The following is an 18,390-nucleotide window of genomic DNA, read 5'->3' as shown; positions in this document are numbered from 1 at the left end:
CCCATTTCTCCAAAAGTCAGTTCTAATCTCAGTCGGTCTCCAGCCCTGCAGTTTTCCTTCTCCTTGACAAGCCTGACCACTTAAATTTCTATCAGCTCAGACAACGTTTACCCACTCCCCTTTCTGTTCCTATCTCATTTCTTCCCCTTCCAGTTTTTGTGACGCCACAATACATCTATGCCAGCAGGCAGAGCATGCAGAAATAGCCATATAGATCCTGACTATGTTCAAGAAAGGGGAAAGGTTGAAGTGAATAACATCCCACGTATGAATGATTCCCTTGCTCGCTATATTACAGTGAGCTGCGCTTTCATATCCTGTGATGGATGTGAGTTATGGGTCACTCCCTCAATTGTGAAAATAAATGTACGACACTCACCAATTGTTATACTGTGTATTACAAAATTCTATCACTTAAGATTTATGCACTGAGCAAACCAATCATACAGACAATACAGGTAAAGCACAACTGCTCTACTACCAATTTTTTCATTGATAGAGGCAGATGCAAAATCACCCGTAGCAATAAGGTGATGCTCCATTATCCAGAGGGGAACACTCTGTGGACAAAGACTTTATCATATCCATAGTTTGCCTTGGGTGCAGTGGACTTAGCATGTGTTAAGTGATGCATAAGTGATCTGCTGAACTGGCCTAATAGCACAAAACACTCCTGGCTCTATTTGCTTATAAATACATTTCAAGGCACTGATTGAAGTCTGTGATGCCCTAAATGGTCTGGGACCCAGTTACTTGAGAGATAGCATCTCCCCTTATAAATCTTCTGTGGTAATTCAGGCCCACCAGATTTTCTTGCTTTCATTTTCTAGGTGGATGGTGCCGTGTCTCCAACATAAGATGCACGAGCCTGGTGCCTGTCCTCATCAGCCTTTGTGCACAACAGTGCTTCAGAGGACTGTTTCAAGAAGAAGTACAAGCCTGGTCTCTTCCGTGTGACAAACATTAGCTAATCTCTTGAGCAATCTTTTACACCATGTTAGCAACAGAGGGCCTCGCCATGCCTGGCCATGTGCTCAGGAAAGCTGTTCAAGAAGCCTTTTTTCTCTTCCTATTATAACCACAGAACCAGTGCAAGGGCTGAAAAATCACACTCTGACATGCACCACCTGCCCAGGAGGTCTGAGCTCCTGGCATCCAGGTAAGATCACCAGGCTGGCAGCCCTTGCTGATCCCGGCTCCAGCAAGGTCCCCGTAAAACACGCACAGTGCCACCGGCACATCTTAGCTAATGAGAGCAGGTCCTGGCCAGTTGTACTTTATTTAAAAGTCTGTTTTCCATTTTAGGTTCATTTTAACTGGCACGAGCTGCTGAAGCACTAGATGCCCTTATCTGCTTTCCTCAAGGGAAAGAGATACATAAAATACGTAAGATTGCAGGTTTTTAAGATTAAATGTTATAAACACAGATTGAATTACATGCTTTTTATCCCTTTAAGGAACTCTTCTTGTTCACGGCATTCTGTTCCAGGTTTCCAAAATAATTTCTATTTACATTCCCATTTAAAACACAGCAAAGAGAAGATGCATTTGTGGGCATACCTGGGAACAGAAAGCCCTGGTCTGACTCCCAGCTACCTCCAAAACTCAGAAGGTAACGGGGAAAACACCCGTCTTTTGGCTGACAAAAACCTTGGGCATCAAGCCGCCCTTTCTTCAGTTACACGAGAAATAAAACAAATGGTGCTCCTGAGAAAGCCTGTTGGACATGAGAATAAAGCGTGGCTCGCTGACAAACTGAAGCAAGAAAAGGGCTGTGCTGGATAGAGGAAGAGGGCAGCTGAGCCCTGCAGGGATGCCAGAGGGGTGCCCAGTGGTGGGGAGCAGCGCCCTCGGCATGGCCTTTAATCAAAGCCAAAAAACTGATGCTCTGGGAAAACGGCAAGGAAACTGTTGCCTTAATCTCTCTGGCAGCACAGATGCCAGCAAAGACTGTCTGGTCACCTTCTTAGAGGGAGCCTGTCTTTTTGGTAAGGCTGCCCTGATGAAAAGGAAATGAGAGATACAAATAGTCACCCGCACGGTAACAGCCTCAGTGAGTTGTTTTGCTGTTTGCTTTAGTTCACTTTTATACACTGCCTTAAAAGGGTCAGCAACCTTCATCCCAAAGACCCTATTAGAGAAGTAGCTTTGAGCAAAACATATAATTAACCCTTGGAACTCACTGTAGCAGGATATCATTGTGTATGAGAGAGATTTCCATTTTTTTAAGAGGGATGGTATATAAACAGCTCTAAGAATGTACTCAAATATTATCACAGTATTTTTACTAGTGATAATTCATTGGTAACGGCCACTGTGTTTTTGGATATCAACAACAAACAAAACCAGGAACTAGTCACTGATTCTTCAGTCACCAAGTGGGAGCTGAATAAGATGGGCAAAACCAGTCGGATAAATCCAGTGTACTTACAGTCTTCAGAAACAGCCACTCCCAGAGCCAGGAATACAAGCTGCAGCAGGTGAATGGACCTCTGGCCTACTCCAGACATCGGCTTTTGTGTCCACCTCTGCTTCATGTCTGCTTACTTGCTAGATCCCATGTGATGGCCCTTCACAACCTTAGAAAGATTAACCAAAAGTACATAAAGCCCTGGCTGACCACAAAGGCTTAACAGAAAAGTTGGAAACAGTATACGTATAGAGAAGATTTCAAATGGAAAGTATCAGGAACCAACTGAAAACACTTTATTTCACCGCCCAGGAGACTCAAACGGCTTCTGCTAAGAAGCGCCCAACTGACAAACCTGTGTGACAACGACATCCTTGAAGTGACTTCTGTCACGTTCAGAAAAGACGTAAAGTCCCTGGGTCACAGGGACAGGGCAGCAGAGAGGAGACATGAGATACCTGGAATGAGCTGACATTTGGAGTACTTTGAAGCCACAAGACTCACAACTCTCCTTCAAGACAGAGAAGGTGACATCCTTTGAAATGTGCTGGGCCACCTGGTTACAGCAGCAAGAGGGTGTGCTGAAGATCTGTGCAGACAGGATGCCACAAATTCTCCCATTCTGCCATCACTACCATCAAGGAGGAGCAAGAAAATGCATCTTTAGCCCTACTGGGTGAACTTATCAGACAGGCAGAAATTGGCATAATTGTACTTATTATGCTGTGTAACTAACTGACATCCCCAGGGCTGTCCTCAGCAGCATAACTCACCCTTGATCCTTCCTCATCCAGTTTGAAACAGGGAAGCCTTTGGATTTGATCTGAAGGACCTTCACGAGTTAAAAAATATACAGCTGTGGTTTCTGCTTTAACACCTCGCTACACAAAACCAAAATGTCGTCACATGTAGTGGGGTGAAGGAAAAAAAACACATACAAAAGCCCCTGCAGCCTTGTGAAACACAGAAAGGGAAACTATGCTGTGAGCTCTGACAGTAATAAAAACATAACTGAATTGATTCTAGAGAATTTATTGAACAAAATTTAGTTAGGGTCTTTTTGTTTGGTTTTGTTTTTAACGATTGCACACCACTTAATTTTTATGAGCTCGATGATGCCTTTAAGGCACATTCTAGCAGAGGGCTGAGGTGAAAAAGCCTCTCCAGGGAGGATGCAGCAGAAAAGAAAGCCTCTGGGACATGCTGGAGTGGCGCTAATCCGTTCTAGGCATGCGTTCGGCAGGAGCTACTTGCAGCTCTCAGGCTTCCCAGTAGAAAAGCCAATCTGCAGGCCCACGGCTAGGGATTTCCTACCTCCTTTGGCACACTGTGCCCAGGAGTGTGAGGGGGCTGATCCAAACCCTCCTTCAGGTTGCAGACCGCCGCAGACCTTTTCATGAACAAGTTATCTGAGCTGGGGGCTTTGTCTTGTCACCACCACTCCATCACCAAGACCTGGCCTTTCTCAGTAAGCACAGAGATCACACAGCTTGTGTATCCTAAGGCAGACAGGGCTGGCGTGCTTGTTTTTAACAACTCTTAGAAGCCAGAGAATATCACGACCCACAGCACCAACAATATTAAACTGAGGAAGGAGCTGCTCCTCTCACCTGCCCAACAGAGCAAGCCGTAACCGGGACCGAAGGTCCCCAAGCCCCTCTGCCCCTCTCCTGCCCCAGTGACAGAGACGAGAACGATGGCTAGCACAGGAATACTTGGGTAGGGGGTGACAGAGCAATGCTCCTCAGCCCCATAGCACTCACCTCCTTACCCTGCTCCAGCTACTCTCCTTCCTGAAGCAGAGGCCAGAGCTCTGCCTTTCCGGAGGCGATTCGCAATACCAAGCCCCAGGGCTACTGTACCCAAACCTCCCTCCAAGCAGGCACCACTCACAGCACTTCACTTTTCAAATAAGAAGGTTGTACGCTTCTCTAGCAGAAGAAGCTTTTAGTGCCAGGAGAAAACACTAGAAATGGAATAAACTATTGTCTATAATATTTGGGATCCTTGGAATAACTTAAAAGCAAATTCCATCAGGAGCTAAAACCATCCCGGTTCCTCAAGTGCGGCTTTCCTCCCAGCTGCTCACCCCTGTGCACAGAAGCTGTCACGCTGTGCGTTCAGACCATCTCTTCTTTCCTTTTGCCCCTCCTCTTCCCTCTCTTTTGGGTCTCAGTCAAGTACTGCATCATAGGGACGATTTGGAGAGGCAGAACGTGACCTCTGTGCAGGTCTGTGGAAATTCAGATTGAGTTTAGGAACAAAAGACACTCCCCCACCTCCAAGAACCAGAAGGAAGACGAAATGCCCACCGTTACTAGCACCTTGCACAAGTCCCACCACCCGGACCACCACCACGACCCCTGGAGCTGGCTGTCGCATGCCTCCTCTCCTGCCAACACAGAAGGAGCAGCGCCCGGCTGCCCTCGCCTCTCCTGCAGAGCTGGCCCCGAGGGTCCCGGGCGGTGGCACGGCGCTGCCACCCAGGAGGGCTCCTGCGAGGTGCGGGATAAAGGAACAGCGGGACCGATACTGTGTCTAATGCGGCACAAGGTTCCCTCAGCACGACGTGCCCCGGCTAATGAACGGCAGTGCCCCAAGTGCAAACAAGCTGGGAAAGGTTCTGTTTTCAAAGTGAGCGTATTGCACTTCAATGAAGATTTTTTCCCCCTAAAAAGTTTTAATATGCACACTAAATTAAGCTTGAGAAAAGGGGACATTTCATCTTTAATCTATTTACTTCTGAATATTTAACATACAATTCTGGCACCAATCACCAGATTTAACTGGAAAATTACTCACTAATCTGTTTGCTTATTTGGAATAATTGGGTAGGCTGCCAGGGAAGAGGATTTCCTACCCTGTTTAATATCTCAGTTAGTAGTCCAATTTCAGCTTGGCGGCATAATTACTCTGACAGAGCTGTAGCCACAGGGCCTGTGAGTGGGGCTGCTTTTTAAACCGTAAATTATGGAGGATTAGCATTTATGAATTTTAAATCAGGGCTGTGGTAGGAGACACTAAAGCTGCTTAGAGCTTGCAAACCACTGCATTCAATCACCAGTCATTAACACATTCCTTCCCAGGACTTTCTGCAATCACGTTTAATAAAAAGGTATTTCTGATTTGCTTTAGAATATCACAGCTCTGTGTCTCCAGCCTAACACCAGGGATAAGGAGATCCCCTTTCCAGGAAAAAAAGCATCACCATTTGAGCTGACCCTGATTTACCTCCCGAGTGAGATGTTACCGGGCTACCTCCTTTGCTTCATTCCTGCCGTTTCTCCTGCCAGATGGGGAACACGTGGTTTGATCCCTCCTATACTTAAACAATTACAAAAATTAGAAACTGCTGAAAATCAGAGCTGCAACGTGGCTGATCAGCGGAGATCTGAACTCTGCCATTCCCCTAGCTCAGGAGCTTTGACTTGTGAGCTCTCCACTGTTGTGTTTGCCTGTCAGGCTCACGATGAATCATTATGGGGTAAATCCTTCCTTTGATGTAGGCATGTAACTTCTTTTAAGGCCAATGAGCGTTACGTACATGCACTGAGGGCAGAATATTTTATGCCCTGAAGAAGCAGCCTTAGAAAAAAAAAAAGAAAAAAAAAAGAAAAACCTACCAAAAATCACACTGCTTTGAACTTTGGAGTTGCTCCACTCAAGAGTCTAAAGAGCTCTGAAGCCCTAAGACATGCATCCAAATGCAAATGCTGAGCCCTTCCTCCTAAGCATGTGCATCTCTCCCCCTGTGAGCCTACAATTCAGCAAGGTATTTAACTCAGTGCTTTGCATGACTGTTTTAGACACCAAAGATACACATAAGAAACCCACAATTTGTATGCTGAGAGGGTTTTTGTATGTTATATTATACCTATATAAGTTAATAAAAATAGAGACCTTGTCTGCAAACCAGAACAAAGGAATGAATGAAACAAAATAAGAAAAGCAGAAAAACGTGGCAAATTGGTCAGAGCAATACTTGACATAAAACCTTTCACTAAAACCTGAAGAAAACAGACGTTTCAAAAAGGAGCCTGCCTGACCTCCTCCTGCTGTATCCCCAGGTAATTCTCCCAGAAACCCAGAGGAGCTCTATGGCCTCAGGACCACCTGCAGGAAGGGACAGGAAGAAGTTCCCTGCCATTGCCTGCTGACAGGGATTTGTGTCCTCCCGAGTCACTCGGCGTTGACCTCTGACATCGGCAGGGTACCAGCCGATGATGCATCACACTGCAGTCAACAGGGCTATTCACCAAAGCAGCCCGATGACTTAAGATCCCCCCAGACCTCATTGAAAATCACTGGAAATTAGGCACTTTGAAAAGACGTCACTTTTGAAAATACCTTTTAATCTCCTAAATTACTCATGCTTTTGAAAACTTTACTTATGCTAAGTACTCTGAGGGCCTCAGTCAGCAAAAGCTAAACCCATAGACGCTAGGGAAGCACTCACACAGGAGCCCGCTCAGCTCTCCTCTCCCCTCTGTCCTCCTAGCAACAACACACAGCCCTTCTGAGAGCGCAGCTCTTGGCGACACCAGCCCCATGCCAAGAATTTGGCTGACAGTGGCAGGCCCCCCACCCCTAAGACTACTCAGACAGATGGATTTGCTTCCCTATTGCACCCAGACCAGACTTTTTCTAGCTGACCTTCTTCCTCTAAGGGCTGAGTGGAGCCACCACCTCTCTGCCAAGCCACGAGGAAGCTGGTGGCACCTTCCTGCCACGGGAGGCACAGTCAGAGCGATCCTCCAACACTGCAAACTGCCCATGGCCCAGGCCCCACTGAACCATGAATGAGGTGGCAAGGCCTTGGTGTAGATGTGATGTCTGAGCCTGGGGCACATCAGGGAAGAAGAAGAAACACCGTCAGCCTCAGGAGCTTCAGCACGTCTCAGGACTCCCGTCGCCCCTCGGGAAGCGGAGCAGTGTCCAAGCCCCAAGTGCTGCTCTGTGCAGGTGAGATCAGAGCGCAGCCTGAGCCGCCCGCACCTTATCAGAAACACTTCTACACACACGTCCATTCATATCAACTATCATGCTGTGGGAGGGGAAACAGGCATGAGACAAGGAACAGTGGGGGAACAAAAAGCCATTTCAGTAGCTTTACGTTGCTTGGAAGAGCACCGAACAGCAGGATATTCCTCAAAGGGCTGTTCGAGTTGGCTTTGGGAGTGTTACTGTGATCTGCGCAAAGACAACATAAGGGCTACAACAAAGACCAGATTCAAAACCCTGACAGTCAAAGTCTGACAGGAAAAAAAATAAACAATTTGGACTGAACTCCTACACAGCATCTCTAAGCAGCTTCAATTCCTTAGCATTTGGGCAAAGACCTAGGGCACATTCTTATTCCCCCTGTACTATATAATTGCCTCAAAATGTTGGCTGCAGCCAGAAGTTATATTTTAGTCCTCATAAATCAATGGGAGAGGAACATCCTCTATATTCAGTGTTTATACTGCAATATTTCTAAATGCATCCAAATCCTTTCTCGTCCCACATGGTTTCTGTGGGGCTCTGAAAGTATCTCAAAACTTGCAAAAGAAGAAAACATTTTTCCCCCAAAGGCAAGAAGGAAGGAGGTTGCACCGTATATATAAGTGACTGATAAAACTTTGACTTAGAAATCTCTCCTTCAGTAGGCTTAATATGCTTCCTCTGCCTGAGAAATGTATAATGTATAAAGCAATCCTGCCTGCCTCCTCCTCAAAGCCACCTGAACAATCTCCTTTCATTGGCCATGGGGCTTTACATGCAGCTCCTCCATACAACCAGGTGGCTCAGCATATGGCCTTGCTTTTTTGCCACCGCAGCTAGAAGCCTTTTAGGTTTGTATAAATCTACAATTAAAAGGTTGGTTGCTAGCAAACAAGAGTCAACAGCATTTCCTCTGACACAGGAGAGATCCAGTATTGTTCTGGATTCCTTCCAAGTCTGTACAGAAATAGGATCTTTCTCCCCTTATGCCTTGATGGGGAAAATGGTCGATGAGATGCTGTGGACAAGAGCCCCTGAACTGGCTCATTTAAGAGCCTCACAGGTGGTTATACTGAGCAGTACATCAGTACTGCATCAGTACTGCATCAGTACTGCACCAGTTACATCAGTAGCAAAACTGCAAAAATACTGCAGCATACATTGTTTAGCTGGGGAGAGAAAGCTGGAAGGTAAATAATATGGTGATGGCCACTAGCAACTAAATGTTCTTCAAGCATTTCCTGAAGGAAAAAGAAAATTCTTTGCAGATGCTGCGTGAAGACTAGTAGCACGAGCTGCACTGAGTTCAATACTTGACAGACTGAAAACATGCATAACTTTACAGTTGTGCAAACTGTAACCTCTTGGCATTAGTGAGAAGGAAGCAGAGGTTTCAGCTTGCTGTTCTAAGGAAGGATGAATCCATTTTAAGTCTTGTCTTCCCCATCCAGAGCCAAAGACCTCGATAGCCGTGGAAGGCAGGTTATATCCTTCTGCAGAAAACAGTTCCAAACAACCTTGTTCAGGGCACTGTAGTGCCACCAACTCTACAGGCCAAGTGCACCAGCCTGTCTAGTCCTGCTTCATGATACCATGAAATCAAGTGTTTCACATTTGCATATATCGTGGTTTTGGCCTTATGGCACATGGTGAAATGGCTGTCTCAAAATGATGCAGCATACTGAACACTTTGCCATAACCTTTCACGTTTGTGTGTGAATTCCTCTTACTTCTGTGGAGCCAAGTACTTGATGAATGACAGCTGAGCCTATTTTCATTAGTGTTCAGGGGATGGTTAAAGAGTCAAGGCATGCAAGTCATTTCTCATGTACACCTTGATATACCTATATACTGTAGAGAGCATAATCCCATAAAGCCCAAGTTTGAAATAATTCTCTCGTTGGAAAACACAAGGGACACATCACTGAAAAATATATTGGCCAGGACTGTAGATCTGCGGAAATTCTGTGAGACAGGAGATCAATGGGCACGCCACCTAATCACACCCCAGGCAGCAAAAGCCTCAGCATTGTCCTGGAAGCAGTGGAGTCGCAGGAGAAGTTTTGCTCTGGTTTGTCCCTCACTGTTACAGACAGAAAAAGGAAGGAAAAAGGCCCTGTACACCCTGGGAGGACACCTAAGATAAGTCAGAAGTGCACCATTCAGATACCTCACAGAGGGTCAAGTCTCATGTGTTCTTTATTTAAAAGTTAAAATTCTTCAAGATATATTTGTCATGCTATAAGAGGTTGAATGATTCTCTTTGCCTCCTGGTTTAAGTTGGGGAAAAACTAGTGAGGCAGGGAGGAGAAGAGGAACCAGCACAGTGAATCTCATATGGAGAATGATGCAGTATAAGGTTTGAGGTTCATTTCCTGTAAAGGGCTTGGTGCACATAGGTAATAACGTGGTCTGTGTATGAAATTGGCAAGTTTTTACCATGTTCAGATGAAAAAACACTTCAGTTGCAAACGCAGTTTCCTCCTCCTGTATCTCCTTGTACATAACGAAGACAGTCTCTCCCACAGGCGAGCTGAGAGAAACATCGAGTCTTTGTTCCTTTGCCAATATCTGCCAGATGGTACCAAGGCAGATATGCCTAGGCATCGGAATTACACTGCTGAGGGAAATGGCCCTAAGGAAAGCAGAGTATAGCAATAGGGTCTTTGGGACGCAGCCCACTCCAGCATCACCCCCTGAGTATCAGGAGCGATGGGATGGTCCCTGTGCTCTTCCTAAAGCTTCTGCCATTAGTGTGCACAACTGTGGTTTCTATCTGGTGTAGCTCCAAAAAGCCCCCTTAGCCCTCCAGGTTTCAAAATGCAGAAAGTTTGAAGAGTAAAACTCCAAGGTTGCAGATTAAAAATGATCTCAGATTAAAAATGATCTGTTGTGCTGAATGGATCCCGAGTCAGATCCGCAGCCGGTGAGACTGACTGCAGTGCTGCTAGACTGATTTATGCTGCCTGAGGATCCACTCCTCCACAGCTAGCGACATCTCAATTTCCTTTCTAATAAGCAACAGGCCCTCTTATCATGGGAAATATGGAAGGAGAGATGTAAAAGCTTATAATGTGAAAACTGGTTATCGTGTACTTTAAACTATTTCCTGCTGTGCCCTTTGTTTTGGTATGCATATTTCATTTCATTACTCTGAGCTGTTTCACCATCTCTGGACTGCACTATGAAATACATTAATTATCTCATCAACTTTGGGGCAAAACCTTCAGTCCTTCTTAAAAACCATATTCACTAAAAACTGTCTTTGGGCTTCGTTAGGGATTCTGAGTGTGATGTGAGAGGACAGGACTAAAGCTACATCACAACATACTCCACTTAAAGTTTTGGTTCTTTTTGTGCTGCTTCAACATTAAAAACAAACAAAAAAAAAACCACAAAAACAGCTCAGTGTGGTTTTGCTTTTTTTTTTTTTTAATGTTTAAAATAAAAATTGTTCTCAGGTTCCCACCTCATATGTCAAAGTGTGAACCCATAAGAACTTTTCAAGGTTTAGTCATAAACTTCCAAAATAGAGGAGAACAGAATGGAAACGACAGGTAACTTTACTTATAGCCCTGCAAGAGGGTGCTATAGAAATATGGCAATGTCGGCATCCCGAATTAGCCTCTATATCAGATAAAAATGATCTACTACTTTTATTTCATAAATAAATCTTAATTAAGGTAGCATCTTCTCAAAGCATAATATAGAAGAAAGTAGGGAAAAAAAGCCCTCCACGGTCTGTGTTTCCCACACTCCCACTTTGAATTTAGGATCGGGTTGGGGTCATTTTATAAAGAAAATAATGTTCCAGGCCCATCACAATTTGTGAAAGTCAGGTTAGAGTAAAAGCTAAATTCCCCACCGTCCTCACAAGATTTCTTGCCCTGTTCTTTTGTGAATACGCTAGAATGGGTGATGGATGGGAGGCTGCCCCTTTCTAGAGTTCTTGCTGTGTTTTGTGATAACTCATTATATTTCTTTCTTTACAAATAGCCCCATTAACGCTCCAGAATTGAACAGAATCATAAAGCTTGAAACATCCCACTCCCATTCCAGTAGAGCTAGAGGTATTGTTTCATGAATTACAGAGCTGCCAAAACCTGATTTATCCAAGCGAAGCCTTCAAAGCCAAGTCACAGATATTTATATATTTATTTAGGATTGTAAGAGAAAATACTTTTTACTGAGATAAGGATGATATAACCTAGCTACAGATTTATTTAAATTGAATTATATGTCTTTTATATTTCTTCAACAATATGGTTGATGGAAATGTTTTAGTCCTCATTGTTTTTGGTGTTTTTTTTTTCCTTTTTTTTTTTTGGCTGAAATAAAAATCTTATTAAACCATTTACAGAAAACTTACAAAACAGAAAAGAGTCAAGCTCTTTCAAAGTCTCGGTGGCCTCAATAAAACCTTATATATTCTGAGATTAGAAGCCACTCTTAGTCAGATGATTCTAAACAAGACTACTATAATCCTCTCTGTTATGGAGATATTTATTTTTGTCTGAAAAACTTCAAAGCAGGCCGTGACAGATAATCAAAATCAAAATTTGCATTCCAATGAGAGTTTCTTTTTGACAAAAAGAAAAAATAATTCTCACAGTTCTTCCGTAAAGGAGAACTGTGCTCAGTTACTTGAAGTTTTGGGGAGTTGAAGCGTATGGGTTTTTTGCCTTTTTTGATTTCTTTGTTTTAATATACATCCCATTATTCAGTAAAGCTTTTGCCACTTTGAGGCAGAAACGCTGCACCAAAGCAAGAAACACATCATTAAACCTCAACCATTTCATTTCCCTTTAAAATCTTCGCCAGAATGAACCAAAGAGTCAGGGATCACTACCAACACACAGTCCTACAATGGCCTTCCTTGGTGGATACTACATGGAGATGTAATGGTTTCCTTGGGGAGCCAGGGTTAACTTCCAGTCTCAGCTAAAACTGCCAGGGAAGCACGTGAGCCTACTCTTCTTCAAGCGCCCAGTTCTATGAATATTTTTCCTGCTTGTGTTTGAGGCAGCAGTGGGGAGCTCTGTCAGTGGGCCAGGACCTCAGCGTGGCAAACTCCTTGTCGCAGAAAAGTACCTGATGCTCCAGAGGCATTTGTGACCTCTCTTTAGGGGCTGCGGAAGACATCCTGTGCTTGCAGGCACGCATGCACACACACACACACAGCATGTGTGCACACAGTGGGACTGGGGGGACGAATGAATGCCAAAACAGTGATACCGATCCCCTTCCCTATGCAAGGCCATTTCGGGAGTGCTGCTGAAGCACACGCACACAAAAGTGCGCGCACACATTACGTATGGGATTGCTGAGATTTTGTCTACCTGTTAACAGCTTACAGAAGTGGAGAACGTGCAGACCCCTAATCACCAAGCTTCTTCAGTTACTTATTTAAACCACAAGTTAGGAAACTCTTTCTAAAGAAGAACTTGGAAGTGGAGCAGAGCTGCAGGAGGAAGGAAGAACAGCAGCACAGTAACCAGGGTGGTCTAGCAGCTCTACAGCTCTTTTGCCAAGAGCTCGGGAAAGGACCGGGCAGAAACGCCCTCAGGCTCCCAAGTACTGTCATGGTGGCTTCCACTTTGGCCCCTGAGAACAAGTGAGGTGCCAAGAAACTAGGTCCTCTCTGGCGGGACTCTTCAGCAGCAGAACGACTGCTCGCGTTTCTTTGGAACAGCCCAGAGAGGCAACCGCTGGGCACCAGCCCGCCGGCGCTGGGTGGCCGGGGAAGCCCGGTGCCAGGCATGGCGCTCGCTGGTGGGCAGCCTCGCAGAGCAGCCCCTGCTCTCCGCGCCCCTCCTGCACCGCGCAGCCCTCGCAGACTTGGGCAGTCTCGGGTAGGCAACGCCAGTCGGTACCTCCTTTGTTATGCAGATGAGATACTAAAACACTTAGATCCTCTGAGGCAAAGGGGCTGACTATAAACTGCAAAATCCCACGCAGTGTGGCAGGCCATTCAGCTGCTCCAACCAATCCCTTTCCAGTTTGCTGGGATTATTTTTACATTTTCTTCCCAGGCAATACAGCACGGCCCATGTTGCTTTTCCTGCAGTGTAGTACGATTGCTTTTTTAGCATGTCTTTTTTAATTATTATTATTATTAATTGCTTTAATAGTGGTCATTCCACAACGAATACAAAGGAAACTTGAATAAAAAAAAATGTGACTGCACATTGCACGGACTGCTTTGATATTCTGATCTCACCCCACTTAAGTACAGTTCTTGAACGTGAAGGACAGCGGTGTAAGTCAATCTCAGTTAAATGCTAGCTTTGCTCATTTAACGATGCAATGGGCACACTTGGCAGTGTTCACTAAAATCTTGTTTGATACCAATTAAGCCCTAAAAAAATCCATTAATAGTCTGAATGCTTCTCAAACTCACTCTGCAATTTATTTTGAAAAGACTCAAACTTAGATGAAACTGCAAAAATCTGCCAAAAATTCAGTGAAAAGGGGCTGATTTGGAACAAATGGTGGTTTTAATAACGATAAACCTCTGCATACCTTTAAAGTGTGCTCTAAATCTGTCTCTATCCTCTTTACACCTTCAACTTTATCCTGAATAAAGCATTAAGCACAATTTACTTCCTGGAAGGATCTGTTATAATTGAACCTTTCTTAAAGAGCTACTGAGCAAGAACAGTGAGATTTCAGAGCATGGATTCCCTTTCCTCAGGTACACCACCGCCATTTCAGATGTTCCATCTGGGGTCTATTCAGAAAGAATATTTCCTCATCCCCCATGCTATCGTACTACCTCATTGATCAGCAAGCGCTCATTTCATGGCTTGCTGAAACATAATTTTTGAGGCCATTTACTCCTTTGGTAAGAAGGGCTGCTTGTTTTTGTCTTTTATGACAAGAAGATTGCAATCACTAGACCCAAGCCTGCAGCCTGTCTTGGTTTATTTTAAGTTTTTTTGGGTTTTGTTTCTTAAACTTCCTCAGGTCCAAATTCCTGCTGAATAAGAGCATGCTTACATCTCACTTGCAAAAGTACACCACAAGAATGGCTTGAAAAAACAACCTACGCTAAAGCAGAGCCAGCATTTTTGCTGAGGGCTGACAGAGTACACCCTTGGGACAGCAGGACCCTGATGGCGAACATGACAGACATCAAGCAGAACAACAACCACTTTTGGGGAGCTGCCCTGACAAAGCTTCAAGTGGCACCAGGGTATCTATTATGACTGCTCCTCTATTTCTAAGCAAAATGATATCAAACACACAGAAAAGACAGCCAATAATGAGAAACTTGCAGCTGTTCTCGAAGAAAGAAAGACTTTTTTTATTGTACCCCAATCCAAAATACTTTAAACCAGTTTTATCAATAGCGATAAATCAGTATGATGATATGATGTCTCTTTAATCTTTTCTAAAACAAAATTTTTTGAACTTTTGAGCATGGCCTTCCCAAATGGGTTAGGTCTTCTAAGACAGCATCAAACCTTCTTTTCCTTGCTTCCCATGTCAGCCCGAATCCCAATAGTTATGAAGCATAAAAAAAAAGTTCAAAGTAAAATATAAATTACCATCCCCTTCAAACACAAGTAGAAGTCTTATTAAGTCTCTAGTGCTTGAATCACGTCCCATGTCTGTTCTTTAGACCTTTCTTCCTTTGTGAGGCATAAATGGACACATCTTATTGATTTTCTTTCAACCTGGATCACCTCGATTGCTGTGAATATGGCAGACAAATCCAACTCATTCTCCCGCAGGGAACGAGGAAGAATGCAGACGAGAAGCTGGGGAAAGTCTTCTCACAGTGGGATACCAGGAGTCATTACGCAAAAACCCAAGTCTAACTGCTTGTAATTCCAAGACCTTTTTCTTTTCAGCTCCTTCAAAAAAATTTTTTTTTCTTTTTTAACGCTGAGAGCTCTTTCTTAAATTTTTTATGAATACCATTTTGGCTACGGTATCAATTTCTAAGGGTGTTTTCGTTTAAAAAGAGAAGTATCAAATAGGCCAGCGATGGCTGCAAACCCTGATAAATACGTATAGTTAATGATGAATGAATGTAAACAGACACTGGCCAGAAAGAGAAAGTCAGAATCAGAGAAAGCATTGTTTGAAGCTTGACAAAAAAGCTAGTTAAAACTTTTTCCTTCTAACTTGGCTACACTTTGTATTTTTTTTTCCTCATTTATAGACTTACTTTTCTAAGGACAATTGTATGAAATGAAAGGAAGTGTAAAAGTAGAAAGATTTTTGTGCCTTACACCAAACCACTTACTGTACATGAAAAAGGGATTTACTGAATCAATTTAGTTGTGTAGGGTTTTTTAAATCAAGTGAAAGATTTCAGTGAAGTGGAAAAAGGTGGCAAGAATGTGCAGCACCCCAAGCTTTGCTCCTAAAAGCAATAGAAAAGACACAATTGAAATGCAGTGGGACCTCTGTGGATGAATTAGATAGAATGTGTACAGACACTTTGCAGTGACAATCTGCTTCTGAAAGGGATATATTAAGTGCTAACTGCACCGAGGACGTAAATTGAAGACACGATATCCAAGGACTAATTTCAAAGCACTCCTTGTTAAATGAATTGCTGAAAGCGCAGGGTTTAAAAGACTTTGTTTTCTGTTAAAGGATTTGAACTACACCTACTATGAGCAGACTGCACCAGCAAACTAATGCTAACATAATAAACCCACCACTGTCTCATTACCATCCCCTCAGTTCATCACAACTGTAATGAGCTGGATTTCTCCAGTGGTTCTCAACACCCCATGCAAAGCACTCTGCCTGTGTTCAGTCTCTACCACACAAAATTAGCATCAATTTTACAGGGTAAAGGGAAAAGTCTAGATCATCCGTAGTTTAACCATATAAAACTCCAGAAAATGAGATCATCAGCAGCAGACTTTTAATGTTTTTTAATGAGACATTTAGATACCAGTAAATATATTTTCAGTTATTTAAAACTAGTTTTGAACAACGTAAAAACCGATCTCAGAAGATGCAGAAGGAATTTTCACTTTCTTGACATACAAGTTTTATATTGGCCTCTAGTTACCTCATTTCAGAAAGTAATTCTGATATCAATACGGATGGAGCTTGGAGGATATCTCGGTATAATTCTTCCCACAAATATCCATCCAAGTAAATGATGCTGTTAGTCAAAATTCACCCAGCAGGCTAGCACCAAGCCCTGCATCACCTCTGTGCTCTCCATTTCTGTGAATACTCAATATATTCACTGATCAGAAGGTCCACAGGAATACTGAGGGAAGACAAAACACTGCAAACAGCACGCATAAATATTTCAACGGCAGATAGCACGTTGTTCATAGCACGGTACTTGAATACAGGAACCAGGGATCAGTAAGAAGAACAGAAAAAGCACAGTTAGACAGGAGGCCACGTCTTCTGGATGTATGAAAACTATCAAATGAATGGCCTGTTCTGTAACTGAGAAACTTCCTCAAGAATCAAGACTATAGATGATTCCATAAGAAGAGTCAAAGGACCAGTGAGTGGGATCAAGCCCAGTAGCCACAGCACTAGCCAGAGATGCCCAGAGACACAGTCAGGCTTTCTTCCACCTCAGGCTTCTTGTATAACCTTGAGCATATCATTTATCTCTTCAGTACATCAGGTCCTCTAGGCACAAATGAATATTGTAGGGCATTATTCAAATACTACAGTAGTGGGAATTACACAATAATCTAATATAGTAATTTCAAGATTGGCTGTTCAGAAGAATTTAGGCATATTTTCCCTGTTTTAATTTTTAATATAGACAGTAAAAGCAATGCATACAGCTCATAAGATCCAGCTACAGCACCTGGTAGAAGAATCCAGATGTTCCTCCTTCCAACAGCATCATTAAACATGAGGCTGATGTGAAATATTTATAATGAAGGTGAATCATAGCCCACAGAGGAAGAATCTAGGGCTGTACCTTCCGCTAGCATCAAGCACAAAAATGCAAATACACTGAACAAATAGTGCATTAACTTTCAAATCACACATTCTATGTTTCACAGCGTAAGGCACCGTTTAGTCCTGATGCAGGTGACGGATGGTAGCAAGAGACCACCAGTTTGGAACAAAGCGTAAAGACCAAATTTCAGAGGAAACGCACCCAACGGCCCAGGATATAAGAATCCAGGACTGCCAGTGAGCTCACAGGTAAGGGAATCGCCTTCCCCCTTCCATAGCAAAGGGCATCGCAGAATCCCTTTGTCAGATCTGCCTGTTCCATCTTAAAATTATTTTGGTCATTTGTGCCAATCACTCTCACTAAGGCTGTTCTGATGATTAAAGATCTCCTTATTTACAGACCATTATCTCCATGTTCAGTTCATACCTATTCATTCCTGAGCCAGCACTGACCCCTAATTTAAACTGCTCTTATCAACTCCCAGGGTCTGCCCTCAGCACTTTACAAAAAATACTGTCTTCCTCCAAGCTTTTGTTCTGCAGAGCTAAACAAGACAAGGTGTATGGTGTCCTCTTTACCGTTAGGCTCTCCATTTCTGTTGTCATCTTCACTGCCTCTCTGCATCTCTTCCATACCCAAGTAGTCCTTAAACATGGGCAACCACAACTGTACGGTTGCTGCATGCCTTACAAGGTGATTCAATACCTTCTTCATCTCTACCAGCAAGACTTCATCATGTGCATCCAAGAGCCATTTCAGCCATTTCCACTGCCATATCATGTCGACAATTCATAACCATTGACATCGTTGCCTCTAATTCTCAGCTCATAAGCTTACAGCAGATATCTTATTATTAGTCCCAGGTTGGCAGCAGAGCAAGGCAGAGAATTTGCATGTGCTGACTGCCATTTCGGTTCTGCATTTGGTTGACTCATTTCACTCCCGAAATCATTCAACAAGCTGAATTACCATCCCATCTACATACTTTCCAAGCCGTTCAACTTTTCTTAAAGAACAGTAATTCACACTTCCTGGTGCCCCAGTGAAATATAACTCTATCAGAAGCACCTTTATGAGAAAATAATTAATA

At 43.6% G+C, this 18,390-nt stretch overlaps 1 long non-coding RNA gene across 2 annotated transcripts in view; it reads right to left on the bottom strand.

Moving 5' to 3' along the window:
• Positions 1-18,390, bottom strand: part of LOC308195606 — a 151,952-nt gene that overhangs the window by 23,845 nt on the left and 109,717 nt on the right. Inside the window, exon 4 of one of the 2 annotated variants that reach the window (XR_013951664.1) lies at positions 2,432-2,579. The exons of the other annotated variant lie outside the window; for it this stretch is intronic. This is a non-coding gene — a long non-coding RNA (uncharacterized lncRNA). The remainder of the gene's footprint in view (positions 1-2,431; positions 2,580-18,390) is intronic. 2 annotated transcript variants of the gene reach the window in all.

The sequence above is a fragment of the Anser brachyrhynchus genome, assembly GCF_964034855.1.
Source record: "Anser brachyrhynchus genome assembly, chromosome: 5".
Lineage (NCBI taxonomy): Eukaryota > Metazoa > Chordata > Aves > Anseriformes > Anatidae > Anser > Anser brachyrhynchus.
Note: the sequence above shows the minus strand (reverse complement) of the source record. Positions and strands in the feature narration are given on the sequence as shown.